Source organism: Hyaena hyaena, unplaced genomic scaffold, assembly GCF_003009895.1.
Source record: "Hyaena hyaena isolate Hyena2069 unplaced genomic scaffold, ASM300989v1 scaffold_488, whole genome shotgun sequence".
Taxonomy (NCBI): domain Eukaryota; kingdom Metazoa; phylum Chordata; class Mammalia; order Carnivora; family Hyaenidae; genus Hyaena; species Hyaena hyaena.
Window position 1 is genome coordinate 500,427 of NW_024081122.1, and position 21,850 is coordinate 522,276.

Sequence of the window (21,850 nt, forward strand, 5' to 3'; positions counted from 1 at the left end):
GATTCAGTAAAATTGTGAAACAGTTTTAATTTTAATCAAGTTTGAGGTTCCATTTTTTAAAAAATTTTAAGTTTGTTAATTCAATTTCGAGAGAGAGAGAGAGAGAGAGTGTTAGTGAGTGGGGGAGGGGCAGAGAGTGATGGAGAAGAGGGAGTCACAAGCAGGCTCCACACTGTCAGCACAGAGCTGACTTACTGTGTGATCATGACCTCAGTTGAAACCAAGAGTCAGATGCTTAACTGACCGAGCCGCCCAGGTGCCCCAACTTTCCATTTTATTTAAGGTGCAGGGACACAGAGTGGCTGTCTTTCTGGAGGCACTATTCGCCAGGAGGATAATGTCAAGGGCACTGAACTGAATTCAGAATTCAAGGAGACTGACAAACCCTTCTTTACTGAGATTGCCTCATTAAATCCTATTTTATTTTATTTTTTTAAAAGTTTATTTATTTTTGAGAGAGACACAGAGTGCGAGCTGGGGAGGGGCAAAGAGAGAGGGAGACACTGAATCTGAAACAAGGCTCCAGGCTCTGAGCGCTCAGCACAGAGCCCAACGTGGGGCCAGAACTCCCGAACCATGAGATCATGACCTGAGCTTAAGTCGGTTGCTTAACTGACTGAGCCACCCAGGTGCCCCCATTAGGTCCTATTTTAAATGTGAGAATACAGAGGCTAACAAGTTCACTGCCTTGTTTGGAAGCACTGGGCTGGTTTGTGGAAGGAGCACGGTCTGAACACAGGTGTTCTCATTCACGTGCCTGCCCCGCTGCCTCACGACCCGTGCAACACGGGGAGCCTGGACAGGTGGTGAGTGGAGGAGGCACGAGGTGCAGGGTGTTTGGGGCGGATCCAGTGGGCTGAGTTTGCGGCTGGGCCGTGAAAGCTTCTGTGTGGGTTGTGGCGGATGCTAGTCAGTTTGGGTTTGGACATCTGGAGCTTGCGATTCCGCAGGGCGTGGACATAGGCAGGCCCAGCCGGCGGGTGTTCATGTCCACCTGGCGCTGAGGAGTGGTGTTTTGGCTGCTGAGGTGATTTTGAGCAAAAGGTGTGGGGGAAGTTCGGAAGACGATGCTGACCCCCTTCCAGACATTCAGGGGACAGGTAGCCCCGACAGAGGAACCTTGATGTCTTGGCTCAGGTCCACTGGGAAGAGGATTCAGACAAAGGCCCTAGAAATGCAGGTGGATCCATCATAGTCTCCCCTCCCCACCAGCACCTTTATTATATTTAATTTGCATTTCGGGCCGGCGTGGGAGCCACTTTCCAGGCTTTGCTGTCTATACAACCCAGCACAGTCTTTTGAGGTTTTGTTAGAGGTACTTTTTTAAAAGTTTATTTATTTTGAGAGAGTGCGTGCAGGCGTTGGGGAGGGGCAGAGAGAGAGAATCCCAAGCAGGCTCCATGCTGTCAGCACAGCGCCCGATGCAGGGCTCAAACTCACAAAACCGGGAGATCATGACCTGAGCTGGAACTGAAAGTTGGACACTTAGCTGACTGAGACACCCAGGAGCCCTGGTAGAGGTGCTATGTTAGTATTGCACCAGGTCGTGGGTCCTGATGAACATCTCTGGGCCAGAACTTAGTTCTGTTGGCAGGAGCGTGGATAGACCCTGCGGGCCTTCCCTAGTTAACTCCTTCCGTGCTGAGCCGGCCTGGATTCTGGCGGTGGTTGAGTCCTGGGGCCATGCGATGTTGAGGAATGTGACAGAAGGACCGCATCTATACTCCAGGTCTGCTCTGAGCCCAGGCTGGGAATATTACGGCGTCATCTGGAATATTACAGCGTCATCTGTCACAATCAGCTTATGGCTCTTACTGGGGACCCAGGAGCACATGCAGGGGTCGCCCCTCCTTCCCTGAGCTGCTGAGTTGAGCCTTCACAGGTAAGAGAAGGGTCGGTGTGGGTGTGGGAAGGAGGCAGCACGGTGTTGGTGGGTTTGGGAGGAGGGCAAGAGTTTATAAAGAATCAAAAGGGTGGCAGAGAGACCGACAAAGAGCTAGGGAGACAGTAAATCCCATCTAAGTGAACGATGATCATTTACTTCGGCAGAGGACAGCAGGTGCAAGCTGACCTCTAACATTGTCTATGAAAGGAGTGACCTTTCTAGGAGCGGGAGATGCCCACAGGGAAGAGGGAGAAGGGGCCTTGTTCTTTGCAGTGCCAGATAGAATGTGGCCTTGACGGAAGTAAGAAAGGTCAAGGGGAGCCAGGTGTTGGGGGGAGGCCTTGTCCTGGTGAGATCACGCGTGGTCCCCGGAAGCCTTACCTGCTGGCTCCTGACTCTTGAAGCCGCCGTGAGTGGGAACGGGCCACACAGCCCTGTGGTCAGCTGGCCTTCTCCGCCTGCCTCTTCCTGATCCATAACCAGCCGAGCATGTGTTTAGCCACAAAGAGGCAGCACAGACTCTGGCCTCGGTATGAAGGAGTTTGGGCAGATGGCAAGTGTTCAGCTTACACAACGAATGTGACTTGACCAAGAATCCTCAGAGATCTTTGAGGCTCTCTAGGATTTGTCTTTTTGACTAGTGTTCTGTACCCCAGGCTTCCCAGTGGGTGAAAGATGTCAGTTCCCGGTTTAGTATGTAAAGGGACCCAGTTCATGGCTCTGTTTTGTCAGCGTTTAAAACTCACTACTTGGGGTTCCTTTGTCAAGAAGAAAGGCTGGGATAGGAGAGTAGCAATCCAATGTCTTGCCTGAAAACAAGGCCGGTCTCTTAAATGTTTGAATGTTGCCTCTTATGGGTTGAACTGTGTTCCTCCAAATTCATGTATTGAAGTCCAGCCCCCAGTACCTCAGAATGTAACCTTTATTTGGAAATGGGGTTGATGCAGATGTAATTAGTTATGATGAAGTTCTACTGAAGCTGGATGGTCCCTTAATAGAAGGTGACCTTTTATTAAGTCCTTAATAGAAGGGAAATGTGGACACAGTCATGCACACAGGGAAAACGCCGTCTGAAAACGAAGATGGCCGTCTACAAGCCGAGGAGTAGAGCCTAGAACAGATTCTTCCCTCGGCCCTCAGGGGGGGATTAGCCCTGCTGACGGGACTTCTAGTCTCCACAACTGTAGGGACTGCCTTTTTGTGAAAGCCACCTAGTTTATGGAATTGTATGAAGGGAGCCCTAGAAAACTAATATACCGACCATGTGGTCAGAGATAACGAACATGTGTGTTGCAAAAGTAATTAAGTTTCCAGAATCTGAAAAAGGCTTTCTCGTCTTGATGAGGGTCGGGATGCCCTTTGTCCCCTGGCTTTTGCTTTTCATTAGAGCTTCATCCCAAACAATCCAGGCTAACATCTTTGGTATTACTCAGAGTCATCATAATAGGATAATAGAATATGTTCATATTATTTTTTCTTTCTCTACCCTTGCCGTGTTTTCCTGAGTGGTGTTCACATGGCCACTTGACTGGCTTTAACCTTGGCCTTATGACCTGAGCTGGCGAGTGGAGTGTGGGTGGCTTTAAATGCCACTGCTTTGCTTGCGATCACAGTTTTGCACCTTGCTCTCTGTCACGAGCATCTAGGATGTCTGTGGAGCTTCTCTGTTGAGTTGGGTCCTGAAATGAGAAGGTGTGTGGAGTCCAGCCTCGCTGGAGGAAACTGAGCAGAGAGTACCAGGATTAGGAAACATGATCTAGGGTTCATCTGTTAGTTTGACAGAATCTGACAAATATCCCAGTGAATTGATAATAGTTCTCACCTGTGTGTCAGTTTCTGGGCTAAGAATTTCCATGTGCTCTATTTAACGGGCTGGGATTTCCACACCTCTGTTCTATTTCTGTTCCCCTGTTGGGGAAATAGGCTCAGATTAAGTCAATTTCTTGAACTCCCAGGCTGGGTAGTGGCAGAGTGTAATCCAGATCATGTTGACGGTAAAGCAATGCTCTTGTGGCACCTGGGTGGCTCAGTTGAGCGTCTGACTTCAGCTCAGGTCATGATCTCAAGGCTTGTGAGTTCAAGCCCGCATCGGGATTTGTGCTGACGGCTCAGAGCCTGGAGCCTGCTTCGGATTCTGTGTCTCCCTCTCTCTCTGCCCTTCTGCTCATTCTCTCTCTGTCTCTGTTTCAAAAATAAATAAGCATTAAAAATTAAAAAAAAACCCAAAAGCAGTGTTCTTTCCTCCAGTCAGGATGCCCCCCTGTTATCAGTTATTTCTATTGTCCATATATATTGCCAATAATTCATATTCCAATAGGTAATAATTCTATTACCCTATTTTTTTTGGTCAAAAGACTACTGGATCTCACATTCCATCTTTATACACCCAGGACTAGAATTTGCTTCCTGGAGTCTGGCAGGATCGTGGCCGCCATATGTTCTCAGTCTTCTCCCTTTTTCTTCCCACAGCTCTTTCCAACCTTCACATTCTCTTCACGACTTCCCCAGCACCCGTTCCTCTGCAGTCTTAGGCATGACCCTGTCTTTGACCATAAGAGTGATTCTCAAACTTAAGCTGTATCCTAATCACATGGTGGGCTTGTTAAACACAGATTTCTGGGCCACATTCCTAGAGGTTTTGGTTAAGTAGGTCTGGAGTAGGACCTTAGAATTTATTTTTCTGGTGAGTTCTCTGGTGACGTTGATGGTACTGGTCCAGGGACACCACTTTGAGAATTGCCTGAGAGAAAATAATGGTGGTTAGCAGAACTCCCTTAATGACTTTCTACAACTGCAACTTCTTGACACTTACAAACTTCCTCCCCTCCTTCCTGCCTGTAACACCCAGGAGGGGCTTCCGCCTGTGATCCGGGCCCCACTTCTGTCTACCTCCTCAGAGGTGGCTCCGTTTTTCACATTTTTTCTCTTTTATTTTCAAAATGTTCTTCTCTGTTGCTGTTCCCTTCTGACTCTGCATGTGTCTGAGTCTTTCCCATTTTATACAAACCCAAAACAGCTTCTCCTTGGCACGACACTACTTCTCAAAGATTTATAACCCGATTTCTTGAAAGAGTTTCTATGCTCGTTGTTACCACTTGTGGCCAGAATTCTAACAACGTTTGCCCCAAGATTCCAATCCCTTGGCTTCTTCATCAAACACTAATCTAGAGACTTCTATGAAAGTACTTGGCAGATAGAATTAGGTCACCAGTCCGCTGAATTTGACGAAGGGAGATTAACCTCGATTATCTGCGTGGACCCAGTGTGATCACTGGAGCCGTTAAAGCAGAAAAGGAAGGCGGGAAGGATGGACCAGGAGGAGAGGTCAGGGAGATTCAAAGTGTGACCAGGATCCGACCAGCTATTTATCTCTGGCTTTGAAGTTGGAGCCAAGGAATGGAGGCAGCCCCTCGAATCCCCGGCTGGCCGCCAGCAAGGAAATGGGATACTCAGTCCAACAACCACATGGAACCCAATTCTGCCAACAACTTGAAAGGATAGATTTTCCCCCCGGAGCCTCCAGATAAGAGCCTGGCCAGCGCGCCCTTAGATTTAGCCTGGTGAGAACTAAAGTGTAGTCCTCTTGGCTTCTGACTTACGAGCCTATGGGATAATAAGCTTATGTTGGCTCAAGTCACTAAATTTGTGGTAATTTGTTACCACCGCAGCAGGGAGCAAGCATAGCCCTTCCCTATCTTCTCTTCGTTTGCAGCTTGTTTTCAGCTCCCTCCTCATTGCTACTGAAACAATTATGATGACGATGGTTTCAGTTATATTTTGTTGTTAAATCCTCTGGATGCATCTAACTGGAAACGTCTATAGCGTCTGATGCTGTTTTACCGTAATGCTCACCTCCTTTAAATTCTGTGACCCCACTCTCCACATTTTCTTTTCCTTTCTCTGTCACTCCTCATTTTCCTTCAATGGCTTACTTTCCTTTGCTGTCAGGGAAGTAGTGAATTCCCCTGAGTTTTATTTTTTTTCTTATTTGAAGATCTTTCCCTGATTACTCCTTTTTTCATGACTTCTGCATTATGTTGAAAGAAGTCAGGGAGGAAACACATTTCCTTACACCCTGGAATTTAGGGTCAAGTAGCCTATGAATTAAACTAATAAAAGACAGGAGAAAAGGCACATAGTTTTTATTAATGGGAGGCTAGGCTGTTGGTAGGGAAATGTCAGGGGATGAAAATACAAGATCAAAAATATTGAAATTGCTTCACCATGATGAGATATCACCTCACATCTAGTCTGGGGGGCTCAGTTGGTTAAGTGTCCAGCTCTTGGTTTCAGCTCAAGTCATGGTCTCGTGGCTCAGGAGTTTGAGTTCTGCATCAGGCTCTGCACTGACAATGTGGAGCCTGCTTGGGATTCTCTGTCTCCTTCTTTCTCTGCCCCTCCCCTGATCATGCTGTCTCTCTCAAAATAAATAAACTTGAAAAAAAAGGCAAGAAGTAATAAGTGTTGGTGAAGAAAATTGGCTAAAAGGGAACTCTGTGCACTGTTGGTGGGAATGTACATTGGTGCAGCCACTATGGAAAACAGTATAGAGAGAGGTTCCTCCAAAAGTTAAAAATAGAATTACCTTATGATCCAGCAATTCTATATCTGAGTATTTCACTGAAAGAAAATGAAAACGCTAACTTGAAAAGATATAGGCATACTCCTGTTCATTACATGTTCATTACAGCATTACTTACAATAGTGAAGATATGGAAACGACTACGTGCCCATCAATGGATTAATAAAGAGAATGTGGCATACACACACACACACACACACACACACCACACACTCCACACACTGGAATATTATTCAGCCATAAGACAATAATGAAATCTTGCCAATTGTGACAACGTGGATGAACCCTGAGGGCATGATGCTAAGTGAAGTAGGTCAGACAGACCAAGAGAAAGGCAATCTGATCTCACTTATATGTGGAATGTAAACCAAACCAAAGCAAAAACCCCAAGATCATAGATACAGAGAGATTAGTGGTGGCCAGAAGCAGGAGATGGGGAGGTGGGCAAAATGGGTGAAAGCAGTCAAAAGTATAAGCTTGCAGTTATAAAATAAGTCTTGGGGATGTAATGTACAGCGTGGTGACTAGAATTAGTAATCCCATATGCATATTTGAAAGTGACTAAGAGCGTAGATCTTAAAAGTTCTTATCACAAGGGGAGAAATTCTATATGTATGGTGACGATGTTAACTAAACTTCTGTAGGTGATCATTTTGTAATATATACAAATTTTGAATTGTCATATTGCACACCAGAAACTAATCTGCGTTTCCATTATACCTCAATATAATAGAAATAAATGATAAAGTTGTTAATGACTGGTATGGTATTATGTTTGTGAGCTTTCGGTGTTATTTCCTGTTGAGTAAGAGAAATTACTTTCAAAAGAATGAGTATCTAAAGGTAGAATTTAACTGAAGGTAGTTGGAGACTACCAGCCCTATTTGCTAACTTAAATTATATCAACAAGGCAACTATCTTTCCATTTTCCCCTTAAAATTGATTTTATTCTTGTCGCTCTCTTTCTCTCACTTCTTTCACAAGTATTCTCCTTTTCATCCTTCTTGTGATTCCTCTAGGGCCTCAATAATCAGTAAGCTTCGTCTCATAAATGAGCTCTGTTCTATTGAGAGAAACCATTTGGAGGTATTCTATATACTGCTTCCCAGATAAGTGAGAAATAAAGCCAAGATCAGTTAGTCACATCTACCATAGATAGAATGGTTGCTCATGTATAATAAATTTGCTCCTCCAAACTTATCCAAGTAATTGTGATACCATTAATATTATTTGACTAGACCCTATTGTCTATGGTCTTCAAGTGGCCAGAATTCAAAATTGAAACAGGAATTAGCAATTTAAAAATCTTCAGTTGAGTTTTTTCATTCAAAAAGTGAAACCTCAAAATAGTTCCTTTAAAACCCTTTTGATACCATCACAGTGAAAATATCCTTTTCTTGGAGGCGGCAAATGTGGGATGCTCTGGACTTAAATCTGAATTCCAGCTAATTATAAGTTTAATTAACTGGATGTAGTTAGAATTAGTTAGAAAAGGGCTGATTGTCTCATGTCTGGTGGCAAACTAAATGTATATTCATTAATTAACCTCAGACCATATTAGCAGCTGGAGCTGCTAAGGCTTAATTCATTTAGGTTAGCATTGGTGTTCCATATTTTAATGTACTATCACTAGATGCAGAAATGTCACATGCAAAAAAAATTTTTTTTTTTTTTTGCATGGAGGTTCATAGAAAAAAACTCAAATGGATGGTTAGGCTTGGGGGCTTATGTACCTTTTTAAAAAATGCTTATTTAACTTGTGGGGATGAGCACTGGGTGTTATATGGAAACCAACTTGACAATAAACTATTTTAAAAAAATAAAAAATGCTTATTTATTCTGAGAGGGAGAGAGAGAGGGAGAATAAGTGGGGGAAGGGAAGAGAGAGCAGGAGAGAGAGAGAGAGAGAGAGAGAGAGAGAGAATCCCAAGCAGGCTCTGGGCTGTCAGTGCAGAGCCGGATGCGGGGCTCTATCCCAGAAACTGGGCGACCACAACCTGAACTGAAGTCAAGAGTCAGATGCTTAACTGACCGAGACACCTAGGTACCTCACTTATGGGAAAGGAAAGTGGGTTTGGGCTTTGAGAGATGATAAATCAAGGGGAAGTGGCCAGGAAATAAATGGAGGGAGACTACTGAAGATAAGGATCATTGGTGCAATGAACCTTCAGCTCAAAATAGTCCTGATGCCAAGGTGGCATATTTTAGGGTGGCACATCCTAGTCCCCATTCGAAGTCTTTCTCTATAGCTCCATGACTGTTAGTGCTCATTGAACCCTTGTCTTCTGCTTGGGACCACAGACACCTTAAGATGAACTTGTCTTAAACCAAAGCCATTTTTCCTTTCACCTTTCCTAACTGAAGTCTCTCCTTTTATAGTGTGTATTTGTAAATGGCATTACTCTCTACCCCATATTAGCATCCACCCTATATTAGATTAGGATTGAGTTAGAGAAAACCTGAAATAAGAGTAGATTAAAATAGGTATTAGGCTCTGGTCCAAAAGAAATGCAAAGCTAGGGCAATCATGGGTGGTAGGGTAGCTTCTTAGCTACCACGCACCCAAGCGACTTCCTTCTGTCTCAACATCACAGAACAGTTTCTGCTTTTGGGGTCACCTCATGGTCCAATACAGTTGCCAGAGATCCTGCCATTGCATGGGAGTGTAAAAGCAGGAAGGAGGAAATGAGGGAGGTCAGTTAAAACTGTATGCGAGCCTGAAATCTATGAACATTAATGACATCCATTGTCACCCTGGATGGAACTGACGTTCCATTACCACAAAACAACGGGAGAATGGATAATATGTAGCCAATTAGCAACCTCTCCAATTACCAGTCTTCCACAGCCCTGACTGCCAATGCCAGAGACCTGGAGTTGTCTTTGTTCCTTTTTCTTATTCACATGCAATCTGTCTTTGGCTTCTGTAGACTCCTCTTTCTTCATTCTCACTTACTTTATTCATAATTTCCTCATTTGAAGCTGCTGATGGTATTGATATTAACAATAATATCTATCCAACTCCTACCACATATTACTATGCAAAGTGTTTGGGGTGCATTTTCTCCTTGTATCCTCACAACAACTCGATTTGGTGGGTACTATTATTATATCAGTATGCCAGATTACAAAGCAGAGGTTTAAGAGGTTCAGAAAGCCAGAGGGTCACAAACACATGGTTTGGTAATTGTCTGTTTCTTCATTTTCTCCAAGCTCCTTGAGGGAATGGCCCAGGGCTTAATGGTTTTTGCTTCTCTAGGACATCACAGAGTGCCTGGATCTTAGTAAATGTTTGTTGAATTACTGAATGCATGTCCAGAATAAAGTAGATTCTAAATAAATATTTCCATGATTAAATCATATTGACCTCAACATTTCTAAAATTTAAAAAAGTGTAGATGAGAATGGGCACAAAGTCTGGTCTTTATCAAGCAATATATACAACACGTAGGTCTCTGGTGCACTTCAGGGGGAAGAGATAGTTGAGGCTGGTATTAAAGGTGTATAGGTTTTAAGGACACCTGGGTGACTCAGTCGGTTAAGTGTCCGACTTTGGCACAGGTCATGATCTCACTATTGGTGGGTTTGAGCCTCGCATTGGGCTTTGTGCTGACAGCTCGGAGCCTGAGCCTACTTCAGATTCTGTCTCCCTCGCTCTCTGCCCCTCCCCCACTCACACTGTCTCTGTCAAAAATAAATAATCATTAAAAAATGTTTTTCAAAAGGTGTGTATGGGTTTTGCAATTGGATGGGATTATGGTTTTTAAAAGTATATTTTTAAAAATGTTTATTTACTTTTGAGAAAGAGAGAGAGGCAGAAGGAGAGAGAGAATCCCAAGCAGGTTCCTTGCCATCAGTGCAGAGCCTGATGTGGGCCTTGATCTTATGAACCATGAGATCTTGACCTGAGCAGAAATTAAGAGTCACTTGCTTAACCAACTAAGCCACCCAGGTGCCCCTGGATGGGATTTTGTTTTAATTACAGCTCTGACACTGAGGAGTTTTATAACCTCTGGCAATTGTTTATTTAGCCTTTTTGAATTTTGGAATCTTATCAGTAGATGTAGAGCTAGTAACAGCTACCTTTCTGATTGTAAGGATTAAATGAGATAAAATATAAAAGGGGGGTGCCTGGGTGGCTCCATCGTTTAAGCATCTGACTCTTGATTTAAGCCCACGTCATAATCTTGCGGTTCATGAGTTTGAGCCCTGCGTCGGGTTCTGCACTGAGAATGGGGAGCCTACTTGGGATTCTCTACCACTCTTTCTGCCCCTCCTTCATGATCTCTTTGTCTCTCTCTCTCAAAATAAGTAAGTATATTAAAAAAAACACCACCAAGTGGTGTACTGCTTACCACTTGGAAGGAAACCAACATGTAATCCTGTGTTTAAGTGTCCCTCCCTGTGCTCTCTGTATTTCTGCCTCTTTGCTAGATTCCTCTTTCCTTGTCCCTTTTTCATCCCAGACAGACATCATGTTGTTGGCCTAAAGGAGCCTGGGTCTAAAAATGGGAGGTTGAATCTCAGCCCTGCTACTGCCTGTGTTTGTTATTTTGTAAAATCATATAAGCTGTTTTCATTTTATTCTCGGAGTTATGTTTCTTTGTTGCACTCCCAGCCTGTACCAGAGTTGCATGGACGGAGTTTATTCAGTAACATTTATGGATTCGGGAAATAGCCACTGGGCTCCCATGGTTGCTGGTTAAAAAGCCAGTTGCTAGAAGAAGGCTTTCCATGATGGGGAGGGCAGGTGAATTGCGGGGTGAGCCTGCAGCTGCTGGCCTGGGACCCTCAGGGCCGGCTCCGAGCCATCTGCTTGGCCTGCGCTTGATTGGTTGGACATGCAAAGGAATAAAAACCAATCAAGAAAGATGACCTTTTGTGGAATTAAGCAATTTGCAAGCAGCTGCAGAGATACTGGGACCCCGGTAAGAGCAAGCAGATTTGCCTGGCTTCTACGTTGGACTCACATCAAACTCGTTAATGTCAATAAGAAAGAAATTGAGCTTGTCTTTGTTGTGAGCCTAATGAAGCCTTTGCTGGCTGAGTTAAATTTCTCCCTTCGACTTCTCTGTCTTTAACTTTTTCTGCTTCCTTTTATTGAATGATCTTGGCAGTGGCTCTTCCACTCGTTTCAAAAAGGAAGAAGAGCTAGGGAAGAGGAAGAGAAGTTTACAAACCAAGAGAAAGTTTAAAGTGAGGGTTTAGCCCTTCTCCACGGTGATGTATGTTTAGAGCCTCCTAAATCCGACTCTGAGAAAACTCTGCCCCAGACTGGGTGGCGAGGTGAAGGTGGTGTAGTGGGTTAGAATTTGCACCAGTGGGTGGCTGAGGCCCCGCCCTTCTCTGCTGGACCACTTCTCCATGGGGTGTGTCTGGTCTGGGAACACTGGTCAGTTGGGCCTCTGATAGACTCCTACGTGGTCAGTTAGGTTGTAGATAACTCAAACCCCAACTCAAACCAACCTAAGCAAAAGGGACCCTTTGTTTCCTTATCTAGCTGAAAACTGCCGGCATGAAGCTGCCTGTGGGTCATGTCCTAGGAAACAAGTTCCTCTCCATCTCTCACTTCTGCAGTTGGCTTCCTAGGCAGGCTTCATGTGGAAGTTTCTGGCAACTGCCGAATAATATCTACTTAAGTCTAAGTTCACCAACCAGTACCATATTACTCCCGTACCCTATCATAACCAATCATTCTTTATACTCCGTTTTCCTGCTCAAATTATGATGAGGTTTCTCTCTCCTGATTGGACACTGATTAGTAAATCACCTCCCCAAATAACAGTGCAAAAGCGTCCTCATACACATCCCTTTATGGGCCTGAAATTTTATTTGGGCATATATACCCCCAAACAGCCTTGCGAGAATATAGGGTAAGTGTTTGATTTACTGACATAGTTCTTTTTTTTTTAATTTTTTAAGTGTTTTATTTATTTCTGAGAGAGAGAGAGAGACAGCGTGAGCAGGGGAGGGTCAGAGCGAGAAGGAGATACAGAATCTGAAGCAGGATCCAGGCTCTGAGCTGTCAGCACAGAGCCCGATGCGGGGCTTGAACCCACGAACTGTGAGATCGTGACCTGAGCCGAAGTCGGATGCTTAGCTGACTGAGCCACCCAGGTGCCCCCGACATAGTTCTTGACTGCTCTTTTGAGTAGCTACACTGTCTATACCTTCACTGTATGGGTGTATGTGTATCCCACCTGACCAGCAAGATTTGAAAATTCAGCTTTCAAGTTTTTGCTTATCTGATGATGAAGTGGTACATTATTTTTCTAAATTGCATGTCTCTGCTTATTAACATCTCTTTCTGTTCTTGTTGGCCTTTTAGTTTCATCTTCTGTGAACTGCCTTTCCATATGCTTTGCTCGTTTCTCTCATCAGTGTTTATGACGTTTTCTTGTTGAAGTGGAGACATTCTTTGTATATTCTGGCAAACATTCCCTTGTCAGTTACTGACATTGCAAATATCTTCTGTCAATCCTTCCTCTGTCTGCAAACTTTGCCCGTAGTAGACTTTATTGAAAATAAATCCTCTTGTTGATGTAATAAAAAAAAGTTTTGGTTCAATGTTCTTACCCCAAAACATTCTGTCACATAGCTGCCTCAGATGTATAGTTTTACTTTCATAGTTTTGATTGTGGTGTTAGAAGTGATCCCTGTATTTTTTTTCTAATTATTGGGTAAAAAAATTAAAATTTTAAAGGAGAGAACAGCCTTTGTGAGTGACCAAAAAGTAGTTATGACAAAGTTTAAAGTAAAAATGAATTGCCAAGACTAATATACATAAAATGAGACATTGTATCACAAAATAATCTATTCCATATCATTATGGTAATTACAGAAATGCTGATTATGATAATTTGGGAGTGTTAGAATAAGACATTAAGCCCAGAGACCTCATGGTGATCATCTGACTGTGGCTTTGAATGACATTATTCTACTTTTGAGAAATTTCATCTTTCTATCCACTGCCCAGTTTTGTGAACAATTGTCTGGTTTGGTTGCCTTTAATCCATTTTTAAAAATTTTTATTTATTAAAAAAACTTTTTTTGGTATGTTTTATTTATTTCTGAGAGAGAGAGAGAGAGAGAGAGAGACAGTGTGAGCAGGGGAGGGTCAGAGAGAGAGGGAGATACGGAATCTGAAGCAGGCTCCAGGCTGTGAGCTGGTAGCACAGAGCCCGACACGGGGCTCGAACCCACGAACAGTGAGGTCATGACCTGAGCTGAAGTCGGACGCTTAACCGACTGAGCCAACCAGGCGCCCCTAATCCATTTTTTTTTTTTTTAATGCAGTAGTATACCGCTTTTACTTCTTTATTCTCAGGAACACAAATCTTCTCTACTCTCATGACACATGGTTTGAGTGGGATCTACCCTAGATCCAGGAGTAGATTATGTAGCCCAGGCTCCATGGTCATGGCCCCCAAATTCCCTAGTTTTGTGGCTGGTCAATGAGAACGTATGACCTATGTCTGGCCAATTGGCAAACTCTATTTCCATGTCACAGTGATTGGTTCAGTAGTCTTATATTGATCCAATCATAGTTAATCCCGGGATATATGCAGGAACCATATATATATATATTTTTTTTTTCTTTCTTTCTTTCTTTCTTTCTGATCTTAGCCTTGAGTAGATATTACCCTGCAGTTTCCATACACTACCACATGAAGCCTGCCAAGGAAGCCAACTCTAAATGCGAGAGATGGAGAGGAACTCGTTTTCTGGGACATGACCCTTCATCCTGGCAGGTTTCAGCTAGATGAGCAAAGGGTCCCTTTTGCTTAGGTATGTTTGAGCTGGGCTCTGTGTTATCTACAACATAACTGACCACTTAGGAGTCAGCTAGAAGCTAAACTCACCACATGAGACACATCCCATGGAGAAGTGGTTTAGCAGAGACAGGGGCGGGCACCCAGCCGTCTAACCCACAGCACTACCGTGCCCCACCTTCACCTCGTCACCCACCCATCTGGGCAGAGATTTTTCAGACTCAGATATTGGAAGGTCTACACATATCACCATGGAGAATGGTTAAACCTTTACTTTAAAAGTTTTTCTTGCTCTTTAAACCAAGTACTGTATAGTGTTTAGAAGCATAAGGCCATGTGTGTGTGTGTGTGTGTGTACATATATATGTATATATCTATATATACGTGGATAGAATTTAAAACCAGGTGCTGAGTGAAAAAAGGAACAGAGACCTAGAGTACAGTACTGTCTTTGCAAATACTCGTACACAAAACAAGAGTATATTTTTGGCTAGATTTCATTTAGATAGAGGATATATACCAAGTACAAATAAAACCTAGGATTGCAAGTAACTTGTTTTGCAAGATGAGCAAACATTTCTAATAAATTTTAACTTGATAAACGAGTGATGTCTTGCAATACAAGTAGTAAGTGATGCCGAATGTCACATGATCACAACTGAGCCAATAGTTCTTCCTCTTCATCGTCTTCTCTCTCTCTCTCTCTCTCTCTCTCTCTCTGAGAGATTGTGGGTGATCATCAATGCAATGTCATATTTCCTCAAAGTCCTTAAAAGGAGGCAAAAGCAAGCGTTATTAGGTTCTTTGTTAAAGTTGCACGAAAAGAGAAAGATTCCATTGAGCCAATAGATAGTGGTGATTCCGTTAGTGATGGTGAAAATCATCCGTCACCATAACGCTCCTCTCTCTTGCCTCCCTCACACCAATCATGAAGGTTTTCACAGGTAATTGCAGGTTAATTTAGTTTCTTTATATTTTGTATTCTATTACAGTATCATAATCATTTTTATGTGAGTATTTTTGGGCTGTGGAATGAATCCTCTGAGTTTCCATTATGGGGAAATTTCGTATGGGGAAACTAATTTTGATCTACAGTGCTTTGGATTACAAGCATGTTTCTGGAATGAATTATGCTCGCAAACCAAGGTTTTACTGAACTTTAGAATGTTTGCTATGTGGGGGATGTAGATAAAAGTAAATATAAACTAAAAAGGGAAGCCTTTGTATGTAATTATAGTAGTGTGCCATGGACTGAAGAGTGCGGTTAAATTAACTTTTGGCCCCTAGGTAAAAAATTTAAAAAATCTTTTTATCATTTATATCATGTAAATATATTTATTTTATATCTATCATTGTTTAGACAATATGTTCTCAGTGTTCAACAAGCACTTTTTGATTTACTAGTCTTTTGGGATGAATGATATCTTTAAAAAAATTCTTTTTAATATTTGTTTATTTGTGAGATAGAGTGTGAGCAGGGGAGGGTATGAGAGAGAGGGAGACACAGAATCCAAAACAGACTTCAGGCTCTGAGCTGTCAACACAGAGCCTGTCATGGGGCTTGAACTCTTGAACTGTGAGATCATGACCTGAGCCGAAGTCAGACCCTTAACCATTGAGCCACCCAGGCTCCCCTGCAATGCTTTTTAAGTAACAAGCAAGCAAGTAAACAGCCTTGGTGATCTGAGTTTACTGTAGCAAACATTTTAACAAATATTCCTATAACAAATATTTGTAGCATCAGAACTGTAAATCAACGGTCCTGGTGATTGTTAAACCTTCAATATTGCAAGGAGGTTCTTTGCCCTTCTTGGTAACCATTCGTAGAACTCAACTTTATACTGACAAGATACACTTGAAGTCCATTGTTAACTTACATTTTGTACATTGTATGTGAATGTTCTCTCTGGTTTTCCTCAGATCCAACAAGATGGAATGTCTAGTTGGATACTTTGTCTTCTCAGTGCTCCCATTCAGTCTTCCAATTCTCTTCAAGGGCTCTCATTATACTGCTAATTAGGTTTTGTAGCCTTTGGCTTCAGTGACATTTTCTACTCAAGACTGAATTTAAAAATATAGAGCACCCCTGAAGGAGAAATGTTATCAGAGGTCTGTGATTTCCCTGGCGGGCACGATGAGTGAAGCTTTACCATGGCTGGAGGTATGAATCTGGAATTTTATATTTTAGCCTGATGGGAACTGGGGAAATATGTTACCACACCAAGTGTTTTGAAGTCAAGGAGTCTGTTCCTTTTGCTTTGTGTTTCCCCACATGAAATGCAGATTATAATAAATGCCATATACATATTGAAATGGATTCTCCTGCTGTCACTGAACTCCGCAGCAAAACCAGAGGATGTGAATGGCGAGTAAATAATGTTACAGATTATTGCCTACATCCGCACCTTGGATTTTCCATTTTCCTTGTTCACACTGTTGTTGTCAGAGATATTTCTGTATGTAGAGTGGTGTTTTCTTAGGGGAGATTCCATGGTTAAAGCTCAGGGCATTCGATTTTATTTTAACCTCATAGCCAACCTTAAAGGAATCCTATATTCCAAGTTGGTGAGCAAATGGTTACTTACCAGGGGAAAATATTAAGCATTAATATGCCAATAACATCCACTTCTGGGTTTAGGAAAGCAAATTCTAAAATTATACCCTGTAATATGATTTTGATAAGAGATACCATTGACTTCTGTCATAGCTGTAAGAAAAAAAATCACCTGGCTGGGGCGCCTGGGTGGCTTAGTTGGTTAAGTGTCCAACTTTTGCTTAGGTCATGATCTCACGGTTCGTGGGTTCGAGCCCCGCGTCGGGCTCTGTCCTGACTGCCAGCTCAGAGCCTGGAGCCTATTTCAGAGTCTGTATCTCCCTCTCTCTCTGACCCTCCCCTGCTCATGCTGTCTCTCTCTCTCCTAGAAATAAATAAAAAATATTAAAAAAAAGAAAAAAATCACCTGGCAAGGTCCTGCTACACAGTTTTGTTTTTTTTTTTAAGTTTGGATTTCTTTTTTTTTTTATTTCTTTTCTTATGGGGGTTGCTTCAGCTAGATGGGATGATTCTTTGACAAGAGGCATGTTGACCTTTGGTGGAAATTGGGAGAAAAAGTTATAGACCATTAACCCAAGATGATGAAGGCACTCACTTGATGTTCCATGCCAAGAATGATTTACGGTTTCCTAAAGTCTACCCTCTCCGCTACCTGAGCCCCTTTGTAGATGTAAGGGGGCTCTGGTGTCATGGAAAGGACATGGGAACTCTGGACCGGGTACTACTTCTCTTCTCTTGTATGAATGGAATCTAGAGATGTTTAGGACGTTTGTGTTTATAGGTAGGTAGCATTTTCTTTCCATGTGTAGAGTGTGGGTATGTATATATATGAGTATACAGCATAAAGAGATCTGTGTGTGTGTAGATGTGTCTGAGATTCCCTAGACACAGGGAAAGCAGCTGGTCCTTATCTATATAGGGTGACTTAAAGCCCATCACTGAAAGTCTCACTCATCGGATTCACCTACGTTATCTCCCCCTACCCCCCACCCCCCACTCTGTCCCTCTAAATGGTGTCCCAAATCCTGCCAGGGATTCATGGCTTTTAGTTAATTTAATTAAGCGACAGAGGCCTCTATCAGCATGCAAACATTTGAGGGTAGTTAATATATTAAATAATTACCCAAAGTAACTGAACTCTCAGTTTAGGTGATTTGGCAGAAACAACCAGATCATTGAGGAGTAGAGACCAGAATAGGAAGTTTTGATGGGTAATGGTTGAGGGGAAATCTGGGAAGGTCTTGAGTTGGTGTGGGGTCCAAGGCTAGCGATGTGCCTCGCTGAATATCTCAAAGGAGAATTTGGACAATTAAGGCTCATCAAAAGGTTGTGGGCCTGGAAAGCAGGAAAAAAAGGAAAATACATCTCCAAAAGGTGAACAGAACCCTGAAGATAAACTTTGCTTATAAGTTTTCTGAAATCCGGCTCTACCTCTCTTTCTCTTAATTGCACTTAGGTCAAGTGTGAACATTTCAGGGGCCATAGAGAACCTGGATGGGTCTATATGTAGCTAAATATTTTTTATGTCTACATATTCTTTTCTTTAGTAAAATTGTTTAAAGTTTATTTTTGTGAGAGAGACAGAGCGAGCAGGGGAGGGGCAGAGAGAGAGAGAGATACGGAATCTGACATGGGCTCCAGGCTGTGGGCTGGCAGTCAGCATGACAGAGGGGCTGGCAGAGCCTGACACAGGGCTCGAACCCACGAACTGTGAGATCATGACCTGAGCTGCAGTTGGAAGCTTAACCAACTGAGCCACCCAGGCGCTCTGAGACAGGTGAGTCTAGAGAGGCAGAAGGGTGACCTACTTCAGGCACGTGCTGAACTACCAGAATAATAGAGCTAATTACCCACACCGAGGAGCACGGACTGGTCATGGTATCGATTTTTAAGTTTTTTCTCAGAGGAAAGCAATCTACCTTCTATACAGCAGGTGGCAGCATTGCCGGCCACAATCCCCCGCTCCGCTCCGGTTGGCTGAGTTCCTGTGCAGATCTGCCAAGGCAGAAATGCTTGTTTGCATTACTGGAGACTGTAGCGCTTGAGAATTTCATTAAGAAAAGAAAGACTAACTCTTATTGCTATTACAATCATTTTCCATTTTCCATATGTCTCTAGAGCAGACAAATAAGGTAGCCGTGTTATAAGCTGCTGCATGGGTAATTCAAAACCAGAGGTAAGAATTGGTTGAATTCTTGCCCACAGTGAAAATAGATCCATTGCTTTTAATTGCATTTGCAAATAATAATAGTGATGACATCTTGGCAACATCACAGTGTGAAAATATTCAGTGTGTTGGCTAAAGACCCACACTCTTAATTTCCAGCTAGAGAAATTGTTCGTGTATCTATTTTATTTTCTTGAATCTATCTAGTGAACAATGCCTTATTAAATGGTAATAATTGACAGATTTCTACCATGCTCTGAGTTTCTGCAGAACATGTACATTCTTAGATTGTGAGCTCCTCGAGAATAGCCATTGCATCTTAATTATGGTGGGTTCCCAACATTGACAGAATACCTAATAATGATAGTAAATATTTATTGAGTGCTTACTGTATGCCAGCCAGTGTTCCAAATACTTCATGTGTATTAACACAACTCTTTCTCATCAGGATGCTATAAGGAAGATGCTATTATCTCTGTTGTGTAGATGAGGAAACTGAGGCATAGAGAGATTAAGTAACCTTTGAAAAACTTTCAGGATATGCTAGTCTTTGTTACATTTTGGTTTCTTAATGGTGTTTTGGTGTGGTATTCCTCAGAATTCTAATTGTGTGAGGTCATTAAAAGTTGATGCAAGGCAGGACGCCTGGGTAGCTCAGTTGCTTAAGCATCCGACTTCGGCTCAGGTCGTGATCTCACAGTTCATGGGTTTGAGCCCCACTTTGGGCTCTGTGCTGACAGCTCAAAGCCTCCAGCCTGCTTTGGATTCTGTGTCTCCCTCTCTCTCTCTGCACCTTCCCCGCTCACACTCTGTCTCTGTCCCTCTCTCAAAAATAAATAAACATTAAATTTTTTTTAAAAAGTTGATGTAAGGCAGCATTTCACATATTTAAAAAAGGGTATTATATCATTTATGCAAGTATTGTCTGATCCCACTTATATGAGGTATCTAGAGCCATGAAATTCACAGGAATGGAAAGTAGACTAGTGGTTGCCAGGGGCTGAGGGAAGGAAGAAATGGGGAATTGTTTGATGGCTGCAGAATTTCAGTTTTACAAGATGAAAGACTTCTGGATGTTTCTTGCACATCAGTGTGAATATACTTAATATCACTAAAATTGCACACTCAAAAATGGTTGAGATGCTAAATTTTGTGTTACTCTTTTTACCACAGTTAAAAATTAAAAAAGAAACTTGTCCAAAGAAACAAACAAAATCACATTTTGTTATTATATAGTGAATTAAGTTTGTAGTTAATTACAATTTTATTTGAGGGTCTTAAAAATTGAAATTATATTTGTTGGACCAGGAAGCAAAGTAGCTTGCTTGCTTGTATTTTTTTTTATGTTTCTAACAACGAATTTAAAAAAAAAATCCATTTCCAATGCCAAAGGCCCTTGATTAAGAGAGTTAATGATAAGCAAACATTTTTTTATAGTTGCAGAAACCACATAAAATCTACCCATTGTAACCATTTTTAAGTGTGCATTCAGTGAAGTGTATACACACATTGTAGTGCAACACATTTCTACAACTATTTCCTTCTGTGACACTGAAACTCTGCACCCGTTAAACACTAATTCTGTCCTCTACCCTGCCCGAGCCTTAGGCAACTACTTTTCTAGTTCTATTTCTATGATTCTGTCTACTTATGTGCTTCATAAGAGTGGAATCAGACAGTGTTTGTACTATTGTGACTGGCTTATATTGTAACCTGCAACAGGCTTCCCTACTTTTTAAAAGCTGCATACTGTTCCATCATATGTATATACTACTTTTCCACCAACCACTCATCTATTCATTTGGGTTGCCTCCATCTCTCGTCTACTGTGAACAATGCTGAGATGTGCATGGGTGTGTAGATATCTCTTTGAGATCCTACTTTGAGTATTTTTGGATATATACCCTGAGGTGGGATTGCCGGATCATCTGATAATTTAATTTTATTTTTTGAGGAATCTCCGTGCTATTTTCCATATAGCCTGCACCAATTTACATTCCCACCAATAATGCCCAAGGTTTTCAGTTGTTCTGCATCCTTGTCAACACGTGTTATTTTCTGTTCATTTGTATTTCTCTTATGGTTAGTGATCTTGAACGTTTTTTCATATGTATGTTAACCATTCTTCTCTGGAGAGTTGTCTGTTCAAGTCCTTTGCCCATTTTTAATTGGGCTACTTTTTTGTTGTTGTTGTTTTGTTTTGTAGTTGAGTTGTGAAGTTCCTTATGTATTCTGGATATTAGCCCCATCAGATATATGATTGGCAAATATCTCCTTTCATTCCTAGGTTGCCTTCTTGCTCTGTCGATTGTTTCTTTTGCTGTGCAGATGTTTAAATTTCATGTAATCCCGTTTTTCTCTTTTAGCTTTTGTTGCCTGGGCTTTTGGTATCTTGTCCAAGAAACCATGGGCAAATTTAGTGTCTTGAAGTTTCTCCCGAATGCTTTCATTTTGTTTTATAGTTTTAGGGCTTGTGTTTATATCTGTAATCCATTTTGAATTAATTAAGGTAAGCGTCCAAACTTCATTCATTTGCATGCGCATATCTAGTTTTCCGAGGGCTATTTGTTGAAGAGATTGTTCTTTTTCCATCATCTAGACCTGGCACTCTTGTTGAAAACCATTTGGCCATATATGCAAGGGTTTATCTTTGGGTTCTCTGTGCTATTGCACTGGTATATATGTCTGTCTTTATACCCGTGCCATTTTCATCTTAATTACTGTAGCTTTGTAGTAGGCTTTGAAATCAGGAAATGTGAAGCCTCCAATTTAATTCTTTTTGAAGACAATTTTGGTATTCAGGGTTCCTTGAGATTTCTTGTGCATTTTAGGATTGTCCTATTTCTAAAAAAAAAAAAAAAAAAAAAAAAAAAAAAAAAAAAAAAAAAAA

General features: G+C 42.0%; 1 long non-coding RNA gene across 2 annotated transcripts in view; it reads left to right on the forward strand.

Annotated features, from left to right (window-relative positions):
* LOC120246815 overlaps positions 1–21,850 on the forward strand; it is a 486,271-nt gene that overhangs the window by 21,414 nt on the left and 443,007 nt on the right. Inside the window, exon 4 of one of the 2 annotated variants that reach the window (XR_005532157.1) lies at positions 1,730–1,876. The exons of the other annotated variant lie outside the window; for it this stretch is intronic. This is a non-coding gene — a long non-coding RNA (uncharacterized LOC120246815). Of the gene's footprint in view, positions 1–1,729; positions 1,877–21,850 lie in introns of those variants that run through there. 2 annotated transcript variants of the gene reach the window in all.